Source organism: Mandrillus leucophaeus, unplaced genomic scaffold (assembly GCF_000951045.1).
Source record: "Mandrillus leucophaeus isolate KB7577 unplaced genomic scaffold, Mleu.le_1.0 Scaffold282, whole genome shotgun sequence".
Taxonomy (NCBI): domain Eukaryota; kingdom Metazoa; phylum Chordata; class Mammalia; order Primates; family Cercopithecidae; genus Mandrillus; species Mandrillus leucophaeus.
The window spans coordinates 231280-242735 of record NW_012102943.1 but is presented as its reverse complement, the minus strand read 5'-3'; positions in this window follow the sequence as shown (position 1 = coordinate 242735).

Genomic DNA, 11456 nt, shown 5'->3' with positions numbered 1-11456 from the left:
GGCGGTCTCGGGGACTAGGGGCTCTGCGGCCAGCGTTTCCCGCCCGCCACCCACTCCGCCACGCGCTTGCGGAGTCTTTTCGTCCCCTGGCCAAGAGATCCAGTCGGTTGGGACCAGAAGGAGGCTTTCGTTTAAGGGTGGGTGCAGCACTAAAGTCTGGAGTCTTGTGGTCCGCGCGCCGCAGAAGTGCCTTCAGTTTTGCAGGGAGGAAAGGGAGCAGCGAGTGCACGGAGTGATAGTAACAACCAGTGTTCTTTCCACGCTCTCGCTGTGTGCCCGGCACTGTTCGGAGCCGCTTTTCTGCCTTTGATTTGATTGTCGCAGTGAACCGGCGAGGTGGGTACGGCTGTCCTCCTTCCGTAGCGGCCCAAAGCAAGGGTCTGGAGAGCGGGGTCACAGGCACGCACGGGAAGGGCGGGGATTTGCTGACGCCGGGCCCTCTGACTCCGAGTCCTCCGTTTCCCAAGCCTGTTTTATTCTTTGCCCCCAGAGCACTTGTCCCTCGGGACAGCATCAGCCTCAAAAGGCCACCTGCCGAGCAGGCTGCAGCGGCATTTGTACTTGGGCTAGTTCTGGGCTTCCAGGGAGACAAGGGTTGGTAGTGGGAATGTGACAAAGGAAAAGGGTTTGGGCTGCTTTTCTACGTGTATTGGTACAGGCCGTGGGTAGATGTGCCGCCACAGTAACTTCTGGAAAAAAGTAGGGAAAACGATGAGTAAGTGCAAATGAACATCGACTGTGTTCCTCATCGGGTTTGAAACTCAGATTGGTGATGGGAAATTCCCGCCAGCGGGAAGTTAGGCTCCGGTTTTAGACGTTGAATTTTTTTTTCTCTATTTTTTTTTTTTAATTGGAGGAGGCTTTTGGAGAAAGACCTTGAGAAGATTAACTTTATAGTTGAAGGAAGTGAGGTGCAAAGTAACGAGTTTCAGATCTCACTAGCATCTGTGGGTTAAAATACGGAATTGGAATGGAAAGGATGGCGCCCAGTTACGATATACATTTGATCTCTGTGGCGCGTGTCACCCTGGCTGAATTACTGGTGTTGGAGATGTCTTGGAAAAAACAACTGTGACAGTCGAGATCAGTGGATGAAAGTTTGTGTACACACTCCGTTTATTTAGCATTTACTCTGCTGGGTTCCTGTGTATATGCAGAAACAGGATGCTTTTCTTCAGACACCTGAGATTATATTTTTCTAGTAGAGTTACCATATTTTAGGTTATTTAAAAGCCAGCATACTCCTTGGCTTAGTGAAATAAATCTTCCTATGTTATAGAAACGCTTCTATAAACATAAACGTTTCTATAAACATGTTCTAGAAACTCTTTCTAGAGAAGCTGTTATGCGTTATAATGTAACAATGTTCCAAGTAACATTTACTTGGAACTTTCCTGGTGTAGCAATTCCGGTTACCTGCCCTTACAGACTGGTTAACTATTGAATTAGCATTTTAACTTAGACTTAAAGACGAGCAATTTAAGTTGTCAAATGGAAAAACACTAGAATGATCTGCATTTAAACTGTTAAAGCTTGAGTCCAGCTAATTTTATTACTGCTTGAGGCAAAATAGAATGAAATTACCTTACGCATTATTGAGGGAAAATTTTGTTAGTTTCTACTTAAAATATTAAAAAAAAATACAGTTCTTGGCCTCAGGCAAATGGTTATCACTTGGGCAGGAATATGCAAATTACGTGATTATTTCACAGACTGGTGCTCCAGCTGATCACTTGTGCATTCCTTTATCAGGAACTAGTGAGTTGAAGCAAATTGTGGTAATGTAAGGCTTGGCAAGGCCGCCCTACATCCCTACCATTGGAGCTGCTTACCGGTAGAAAAGTCTAGCTTTTGTACCTCTTACAGGTAGAAAAGTAGACAGTTCTTTGTTTAACTCAGTTTGCTGTTCTCAGCTGACAGTCCACCAGGGAACATTAGGAGATTTTGGTAATGTTGGTTTGTGACCTACTTAGAGCAGTTTTTCTTTTGTAACTTATGGTTTTTCTGTTTTTTTCCCCACTCGTTGTAGTATTTTGCATAGAAAGTGAACGGCAGAAGGCAGTTTTAAGTTTTTGTAAAAGTTTGTGAATTTTATATCGTCCTTAGGATTGATGGGATTAGTGTTAAAAGGTAAAATTTAACATAAAGCTTACATTTGTGACTAACGCCAATTTTACAATTTTTTATTTTTGTCAGTCTGATAAAAGTACCCACTTGGTCTTTTAACAGTTTGCAAATTGATTTTTTTTTGTTTCAGAATTGAAATAGGCATTGTATGTTGTTTGTTTAATTATATTGTGCTTTGGCTTCCTTGGACAAAACTATTACTGACTTTAGGAAGAAGAATGAATAATTGTGGAAGTAGGTAGGTCAAAAAAAAAAAAAAAAGATAAAGAAAGGAAGCCTCGTCGGCCCCACCAGTAATTTGTCCACACCAAGTGGGAAAAACCTTTGGTAGTGCAGTACTGCCCTTCCAAGCCCTGGAGTTAAATTTAGATTCAGCAACTGTTATCTTACATGTAATTGGTGATCACAATGTGGTGGCAAACTAGGTTTATAATTTTACATCTCAGAAATCAGCTATTTACTTTTTTTTTTTTTTTTTGAGTATTCCTGTCTGTCTTTAGTTGGGAAGGCCAAATTGCAAACCAGGTGATAAGGTTAAGAGTAGGAATAATTCATCCACATGAATAATGTCTTAACACATGAATAGTGTCAATATTCTGTCTTACAAGGTGGAAAGCAATTTCAAAAAAATTGCCCTCACAGCCTGTAGCTTAGTAAATAAGGTCTTCAGGCGACTTTGTGATAGAGTCCCTCTTCTGTCAGATGGCCAGTCTGTCATGTAATACGTTTTTGGTATGTGTGTTGTATCTTAGGTACTTAATAAAAAGTAAAGATTAAAGATGATTGAGATAAATTTGGCTTCCTGGATGGTATACACATCTACTTTGTCGGGGTGTAATCTTTGGTGGCTATTAACTTCATTGGCTATATAAAGCATCATTATGTATTTGTGTAACCCTTTGCGTATTTTGAAAGTGCTTTCACACCTGTGGTATTACCATACTTATACTAAGAAGTGAATTGGCGCTCTGAAACCAAATTGTCAAAACTGTTTTGAAGAGCATGTGGTACCTAATAGGGTTATTTAAACCTATTTCCTTAATTTAAAAAACTTAGAGGGATTTTGAATCTGGAATGTATGAATGTGACACCTACCTGCTCTTGCAGGCTTCTCCCGTATGCTGTTTATGCAAAGCTATAGGCTGTGCCTTAAGTACACCCTTGTTTCTGCACTCTGAGGTCGCCTAGATTTCCCTGGAGTGTATCCACCTGTCTTGATCATCGGTTTAAGAATTTTGCCAATGAGCATTAGTATTAACTGTAACATATATTTTCACTTGATGAGAAAGAATGAAGGTTTTTCTTCATGAACCTGAGTAGATTTTAACTTCGGAGTGGGGAAGGGATACACTGAGATAAAAGATAGTTGTTAAGTATTCTGATTCCTGACGTTTTTTTTTCTTTCAGGAAAATGGCATTTTTGAGATAAAATAAGATTTCTGGAAGAGTTGTCATAGAGAGGTCTTAACATACCCATTATCCAGTGTTAACATCTTACATAATCAAGGTACATTTAGCAGAACTGAGAAATTGACATAGATAAAATACTGTTAATGAAAGACTTTATTTGGATTTCCTTAGTTTTTCTAGTAATGTCCTTTTTCTGTTCTAGGATCCAGTTCAAGATGCCACATTGTATGTAGTCTCCTGATCTGTGTCAGTTTGTCTTGCCTCTTGTCTTTCATGACCATGACACTTGATCTCATTTGGATTTGATGTTATGATTAGACTGAAGTTACGGATTTTTGGGGGAAGAATACCACAGAAATTACTTTTATCACATATTGGGTGTCCATAATATATAACTGGTTGAATGAATTTAACCTGATGATTTGGTTAATCTGTCAGGTTAGTATTTTTTCCCCTTCACATACTATTCTTTAGATGCTAGTCACCAAGTCCAGCTCACACTCAAGGAGAGAAGGGAATTAGGCTTTACTTTCTAGAGGGAGGAGAATGTGAATTTGTGGACATATATTGAAGCTACTGTTAGTATTTTGGGGGAGATGCTTCGAAGCCAAGCAAATAAAGTTCCCCTCATTAATTTTACCATTTTAATGGATCTTAGACAAGATTCATTATTATTACTGCTATTATTACTGTTGAGTTCTAATGGTGATTTTTTTTTTTTATTTCCCTCATTCCTTCTACAGTATAAATTTCCTGTAAGGAAGATTTGTGTATTCTTCATATTTTTTCTTTTTTTCATTTATATCACTATATACCATCGGTATTAATTTTATTCTTTGGGTTGTAATCCACAATTATCCTTGCTATTTACTTATTTTTGATTATTTATTTTATATTTTTATAAAATATCGTCCAGGCTGGTCTCGAACTCCTGGGCTCAAGCAATCCTCTTGTCTTGGCCTCTAAAGTGCTGGGATTACAGGTGTGAGCCACTGTGCGGGCCACAGATTATTTTGTTGTTCATGTTGTTCCAGCTTTTTTTTTTTTTTTGGCTCTTTTGTCCTTTTGACACTTCCCTGTCTTTTCTATTTTTTGAAAGCATGTTTTTTCTTTCATTAATTACCAGTTATTTCAGGCTTATCTTGTATTTTGCCTATCTCAGGTCCAGAATTAACCATTTCTCCAGGGAGCTGTCAGGAAGAATTTTGAAGGACGGTGACAGGTGGTAAATGCGAAGAGTTTGGAAAAATAGATTGACAGTAGACCCAGTGATGTTGATACTTCTCTCACTCTAAGCACAGACATTGGCTTCTGTATTCACATTACTCTGGTTCTGGGAAAATATTTTGTTTCTAAATTCCTACGATTTAGAGAACCAAATATCAAATTTTTGAATACATAGCATAATCCTGAAACAAAATTTACAAAAATTTAATATATGCTCAAGTTGGTACACACAAACACTTGCTGTTTTCCTTGGTGTTTTTGACAACTTCATTAAAGTAAAAAGACCACTTAAATACTATTGTACTCAGAATTAACATTTGACATTTTGCATTGCCCTTTAAGACTCCTTTTTTTTCTATATGGGTTTCCATTCCCTTCCTTCCAGGGATCTTCTTCACATCTTTCCAGGCTGTTTTATTGATGGGATAATTTTTAAAAATAGCTTTATTGAGGTATAATTGACATAAACTGCATGTTTTTAAAATGTACTGCCTGATAATTTCAGACACCTTTTGTAATCCCAGCTTCTCGAAAGACTGAGGCGGCAGAGAGGATTACTTGAGCCCAGATGTTTGAGGCCGCAGTGACCTATGGGCTTGCCACTGCACTCCAGCCTGGGTGACATAGCAGACTCTTAAAAAAATGTATACCCATGAAACCATCACCACAATCAAGATTGTGAACCTATCCATTACCCCCAAAAGTTTTCTCATGTTCCTTTTCCCTCTTTCTTGCTTGTTGCTCCCACCCTTCTTTCTCCCTGCAGGAAATCCTTGATCTTTCTATCACTGTAGATTACTTTGCATTTTTTAGAATTTTTGTGTAAATACCTTATGTTCTTTTTTTAATTGCTCAGTGCTAGTCTGTTGTGTAGGTATATCACAATTTATTGGTTTACCTGTTGGTGGGCATTGAAACACAAAAGCTGTATTTCCAGCTTTTTGACTATTACCAATAAAGCTTCTGAACTTTGTGTACAAGTCTTTGTATGGGTATATGCCTTTATTTCTCTTGGGTAAATGCTTAATAGGGGAATGTTTAGATCATGTAGTAGATGTATGTCCAACTTTTAAAGAAACTCCCTGTTTTCTAAAGTGGTTGTACCATTTTACATTGCTGCCAGCAATGTTTGGAGGGTTCCGGTTCTGCCAGTATGTTGGCTAACAGTGTGTATGGTCAGTCTTTTTAATTTTAGTCATTGTGACAGGTGTTTAGTGGTACCTCACAGGTTTTAATTTGCATTTCTGTAATTGCTAGTGATCAGCATTTTTCATTGGGCATTCATATAATTTCTTTGGCGAAATATCTTTAAATCTTTTGCTCATATTTTATGGGACTGGTTACTTAATAACTAATTTTTTTTGAGACAGACTTTCGCTCTTGTTGCTCGGGCTGGAGTGCAATGGTGCCATCTCTGCCCACTGCATCCTCTGCCTCCTGGGTTCAGGTGATTCTTCTGTCTCAGCCTCCTGAGTTAGCTGGGATTACAGGCATCCACCACCATACCCGGCTAAGTTTTGTATTTTTAGTAGAGACGGGGTTTCACCATGTTGGGCAGGCTAGTCTCGAACTGCTGACTTCAGGTGATCTGCCCGCCTTGGCCTCCCAAAGTGCTGGAATTACAGTCATGAGAGTACTTTATATATTCTGGATAGGAGTTTTTTAAAAATTAGAGATATGGGTTGGGCGTGGTGGCTCACACCTGTAATCCCAGCACTTTGGGAGGCCGAGGCAGGTGGATCTCTTGAGGCCAGGGGTTTGAGACCAGCCTGGGCAACATGGTGAAACCTCATCTCTACTAAAAATATGAAAATTAGTTGGGCGTGGTAGTGCGTGCCTGTAATCCCAGCTGCTTGAGAAGCTGAGGCATGAGAATTGCTTGAATCTGGGAGGTGGAGGTTACGGTGAGCACCACTGCACTCCAGCCCGGGTGACAGTGGAAGAGTCCCTCTAAAATAAATAAATAAATGAATGAATAAATAAATAAATAAATAAATCAGATAAATGCTTTGCAAATATTTACTCCTAATTTGTGGCTTGCCTGCATGCCATTTCATTCTTTTAATGGGGTCTTTGCAGAGCAGATGGTTTTAATTTTGAGGCAGTCTACATGATCATTTTGCTTTCTTCATTTGCTTTTGGTGTGTCTAAAATCTTTGCTTAGTGTCATGCAAGTTTTCCCTAGAAGTTTAGTTTTGGGTTTTACACTTTTATTACACTGAATCATTTTGTGTTAAATTTTGTATGTGGTGTGAGGCATGAATTGAGGTTCTGGTTTTTGTTTTTGTTTTTTCCGTATGATATCTAATTGTTTCAATACCAGTTGTTGAAAAGAGTGTACTTTTTCCACTGAGTTGTCTTTGCAATTTTTGAAATACAGTTGTCCGTGTGGATATGTTAATGAACTCCATTCTGTTTCATGGATCCATTTGTCTTTTTATGTCCAGCCTGTGTATCTGTGTACGATACCTGGTATTTGCGTATACTAAAAACACTTTTAAATATATGTAATGTTATCACACAGTACATATTTGGGAACTGATTTTTCTTTTTAATAATGTTTTTGAGTTCTGTGCTCACTTTCTGGCAGGCATAAATAGGGTGACATATGTCTTAGTTTGCCAGGGACACTCCTGATTCACTTCAGTTAACCTGACATAATTAATAGGAGTTGTTTTCAATCTTAAAAGTGCTCTCATATGGTTGTCTTAGATATAGAGGTTTCCCTAATGCCAGTAAACCACAACTTAATATCCATTCCTTATTTGATGGACATGTCGATTGTTGCCAATGTTGTACTTTAGAAATAAGGTGACAGTTACTTGTTTTTGTCTTGTGTGACTTTGTTTTGTCTTGGGTGAGTTTCTTTTGTATACGTACCTAGAAGAGAACTGCAAGATTTTCATCAGAGTGTTTTTGATTTTATTAAATAACGGCAAAATTGTTCTCCACTGTGGTTGTACCATTTGAGACTTCATCTTCAGCAGTCCTGCAGGCTCTTTTTTTACTTAGTTGCCAATGTTTGGTGTTGACTGAGATTTTAATACTTTGGCGCATGTCTTGTAAGGTATCTCCTGTGAGAAGTGAGAGAATTTATTAATTGCATTTTCCTGGTTACTTACTCTGTTTTGTTTGCTGTCCATTTAGTACTTTCCTGAGAATTGGCAACTCCATTTCATTTACCTATTTTTCTCTTGGGTTATTCTTTTAATGATTTGTATGCAGTTTTATATACATTCTAGATACTAGTCTTTTATTATATATTATATTTTCTTATAAAACTGGCACTAAAAATGGGCTATGAAGGCATTTGGCTACTTTATAGAGTGAGCTTTGCCATTAAAAATGCAGGTGAAGTATTGTCTGCCTTCATGTTTCCCTGCCCATCTGTCTGTTAAAAATTGGAAGATAATGCTCATAGATAGATAATCCTCTCCCCCTGCCCGCCCAGCTCTTTGTAACCCAGGCTGGAGTGCAGTGGCGCGGTCTTGGCTCACTGCAAGCTCTGCCTCCCAGGTTCATGCCATTCTCCTGCCTCAGCCTCCTGAGTAGCTGGTACTACAGGTGCCCGCCACCATGCCCAGCCAGTTTTTTTGTATTTTTAGTAGAGACGGGCGTTAGCCAGGATGATCTCTATCTCCTGGCTTCGTGATCGCCTGCCTCTGCCTCCCAAAGTGATGGGATTACAGGCGTGAGCCATGGCGCCTGACTGATAATGCTCATAGTTCTTTAGACCCTTAACGTTTTTATGTTAACTTCAGCACAATTATTGATGGGGAGTTTCTTTAAAGTTACTATGCAGTCTGGAAACTTGGGATCAAGTGGAAAATTTGAAAGTTCATGTAGTACAGTTGAACCATGAACAAACATGGGTATGAACTGCTCAGGTCCACTTGAGCAGATTTTTTTCAATGAATATTTTGGAAATTGTTTTTTGGAGATTTGTAACAATTTGAAAAAGCTCACAAACTGAATAGCCTAGAAATAATAAAAAAAAATTGAGAAAAAGGTTTGTCATGAATGCATAAAATATATGTGGATGCTGTTATTTACTACCATAAAATATACACAAGTCTATTACAGATCTATTACAGAGTTAAAATGTATCAAAATGAACCCACACAAACACTTGGAGACCATTCAGGGCACCATTTGCAGTCAAGAGAACTGTCAACAAATGTAAAGATACAGTATTAAGTTATAACTGCATAAAATTAACCTTAGTATATACTGTACTATAATTTTTTTCCCTAGCCACCTCCTGTAAATACTGCAATTTGCTTACAGCACTGTGTGATGCTAATCATCTTTATGCGAGCAATTCTTTTCTCCGGTAAATTTGAATGCAGTAAAAAGTGATTTCTTTTCGTTGAGTATTTCTCATCATGTTTAATACAATACTGAAAGCCTTGAATAACACCATGGGACCCATACGACGCATCACTAATGATTCTGAAAGCACTCCCAAGAAACAGAAAAATTATGACATTACAAGGAAATATTAAATTGCTTGATTTGTACCATAGGTTGAGGTCTGCAGCTGTGGTTACCTGCCATTTCAGAGAGGTGATTTGTCTTTTAAACAGACAGCATAAACATATACAGTACTGTAAATGTATTTTGCATATGATTTTCTTATTTTCTTTAGCTTCATTATAAGAATACAGTATATAATATAACCTACAAATAGTTAAATGACTCGTTATGTTATTGGTAAGGCTTCTGGTCACCAACGTGCCATTAGTAGTTAAAATTTTGAGGAGTCAGGTCGTACACAGATTTTCAATTCTGGGCTCTCCATGCCCCTAATTCTCACCTTGTTGAAGGATCAGCTGTAGTTCACCCAAAAGGTAGATAAAGTTTTATGTTAGATGCTTGGGATTTTTTTTTTTTTAACTCCTTTAGGAAATACTCTTCCATTTTAATCTCTAGGAGAATAAGGAAAATACCCATCCAGGTGACACAAGAGAGTGGGATGTAGAAATGGTTTTCTTCATTATAGTTAATAATTTTAATACTGATAGTAATAATAGCTAACATTTCCTGCTTACTGTCAGGCACTTAATTGCTATAATTCTGATTTTAATTTTACAGACGTTAGAATTGAGGTGCAGAGAGATTAAGTTACTAGCTCAAGGTCACAGCAAGTGAATGGTGTTGGAGAATTTTCCCTAGTGAGAATTGGTTAAATAAATTTTGGGGGTTTCCTTTCGTTGTCTTTGAAATGTTTATTCACTATTTAAAAATAACACTCAATTTCAAAGTTATTTTGTCATATTTTACTCATGTTAAAGGTAGCCTTTGACAACTCTTAAACTTTGTCTTAAATTTGGATGGTTCAGTTAGAACTGGTAAACTCAAGGTCATGATCTTTGTAGATCTTAATGGTATCAGTGTATATCATTCTTAAGAATATTATTTATATTTCAACATGCATTGGTGTATGCCGTTACATTAGGAACAGCCAAAGTCCATAGTTGTAGAAATTTTCAAAACCTCTGTAGAAAAGGACTTAGTGTGCTGTGAGTATTTATAAATGAGGGAGAATCTTGGAAATTTTTAGCATATATTTTCTTTTTTCCCCTTCTGATACTAGCATGTGTTTTCATTGATAATGGATACATTTTTATTTAAAAATTATTCCCCCCTAGAGGTAATTCATAGATTTCATAAAATGTCTGTAACAGCAGATTAGTCACTGGCAAAACTGTCTTTTCTGTGACTAATCTTTTTTTTTTTTTTTTTTAATGGAGTCTCGCTCTGTTGCCTAGGCTGGAGTGTAGTGGCGTGATCTCGGCTCACTGCAGCCTCCGTCTGCTGGGTTCAAGTGATTCTCCTGCCTCAGCCTCCCAAGTAGCTGAGATTATGGATGCACGCCACCATGCTTGGCTAATTTTTTTGTAATTTTAGTGGAGGCAGGGTTTTGCCATGTTGGTCAGGCTGGTCTCGAACTCCTGACCTCGTGATCTGCCTGCGTTGGTCTCCCAAAGTGCTGGTGTTACAGGCGTGAGCCACCTCGCCCGGCCTTTCTGTGACTAATCTGTTTAAATTTGCTTAATTATTTTTAGATTTGATAGAATTGAGAGTTGATGAACAAGAGCGAGAATTCTTTCTCAAGAGGTATTATGTTCACATTTCTCATAGCTTGTATTTTATTTTTGGGCCAGAAAAGATGAAGATTTCAAAGAGATGGTTTACAATTTTTTAGGATTTATTACACTGTATAGATTCAAATTGCCAAAATTTACATTTTCCTTCTTTTATTTTGCTGTGAATGATCAAAGAAACAGGTTTTTATTTTATTTTATTTTATTTTATTTTAAAAGGCGGAGTCTTGCTCTGTCACCCAGGCTGGAGTGCCGTGGTGTGATCTTGGCTCACTGCAACCTCTGCCTCACAGGTTCAAGTGATTCTTGTGCTTCAGCCTCCTGAGTTTGCCACCATGCCTGGCTAATTTTTGTATTTTTAGGAGAGACAGGGTTTCACTATGTTGGCTAGGCTCACCTCGAACTCCTGGCCTCAAGTGATCTGTCTGTGTTGGCCTCCCATAGTGCTGGGATTATAGGCGTGAGCCACTAAATCCAGCCCAGATTTTTTTTAACGGAGAATAACAAAATTATTCACTAAACTTTCAGTGTGTGGTCTTTGATCAGTGAAGAACTTATCTAAACATTCTTTTTTTTTTTTTTTTT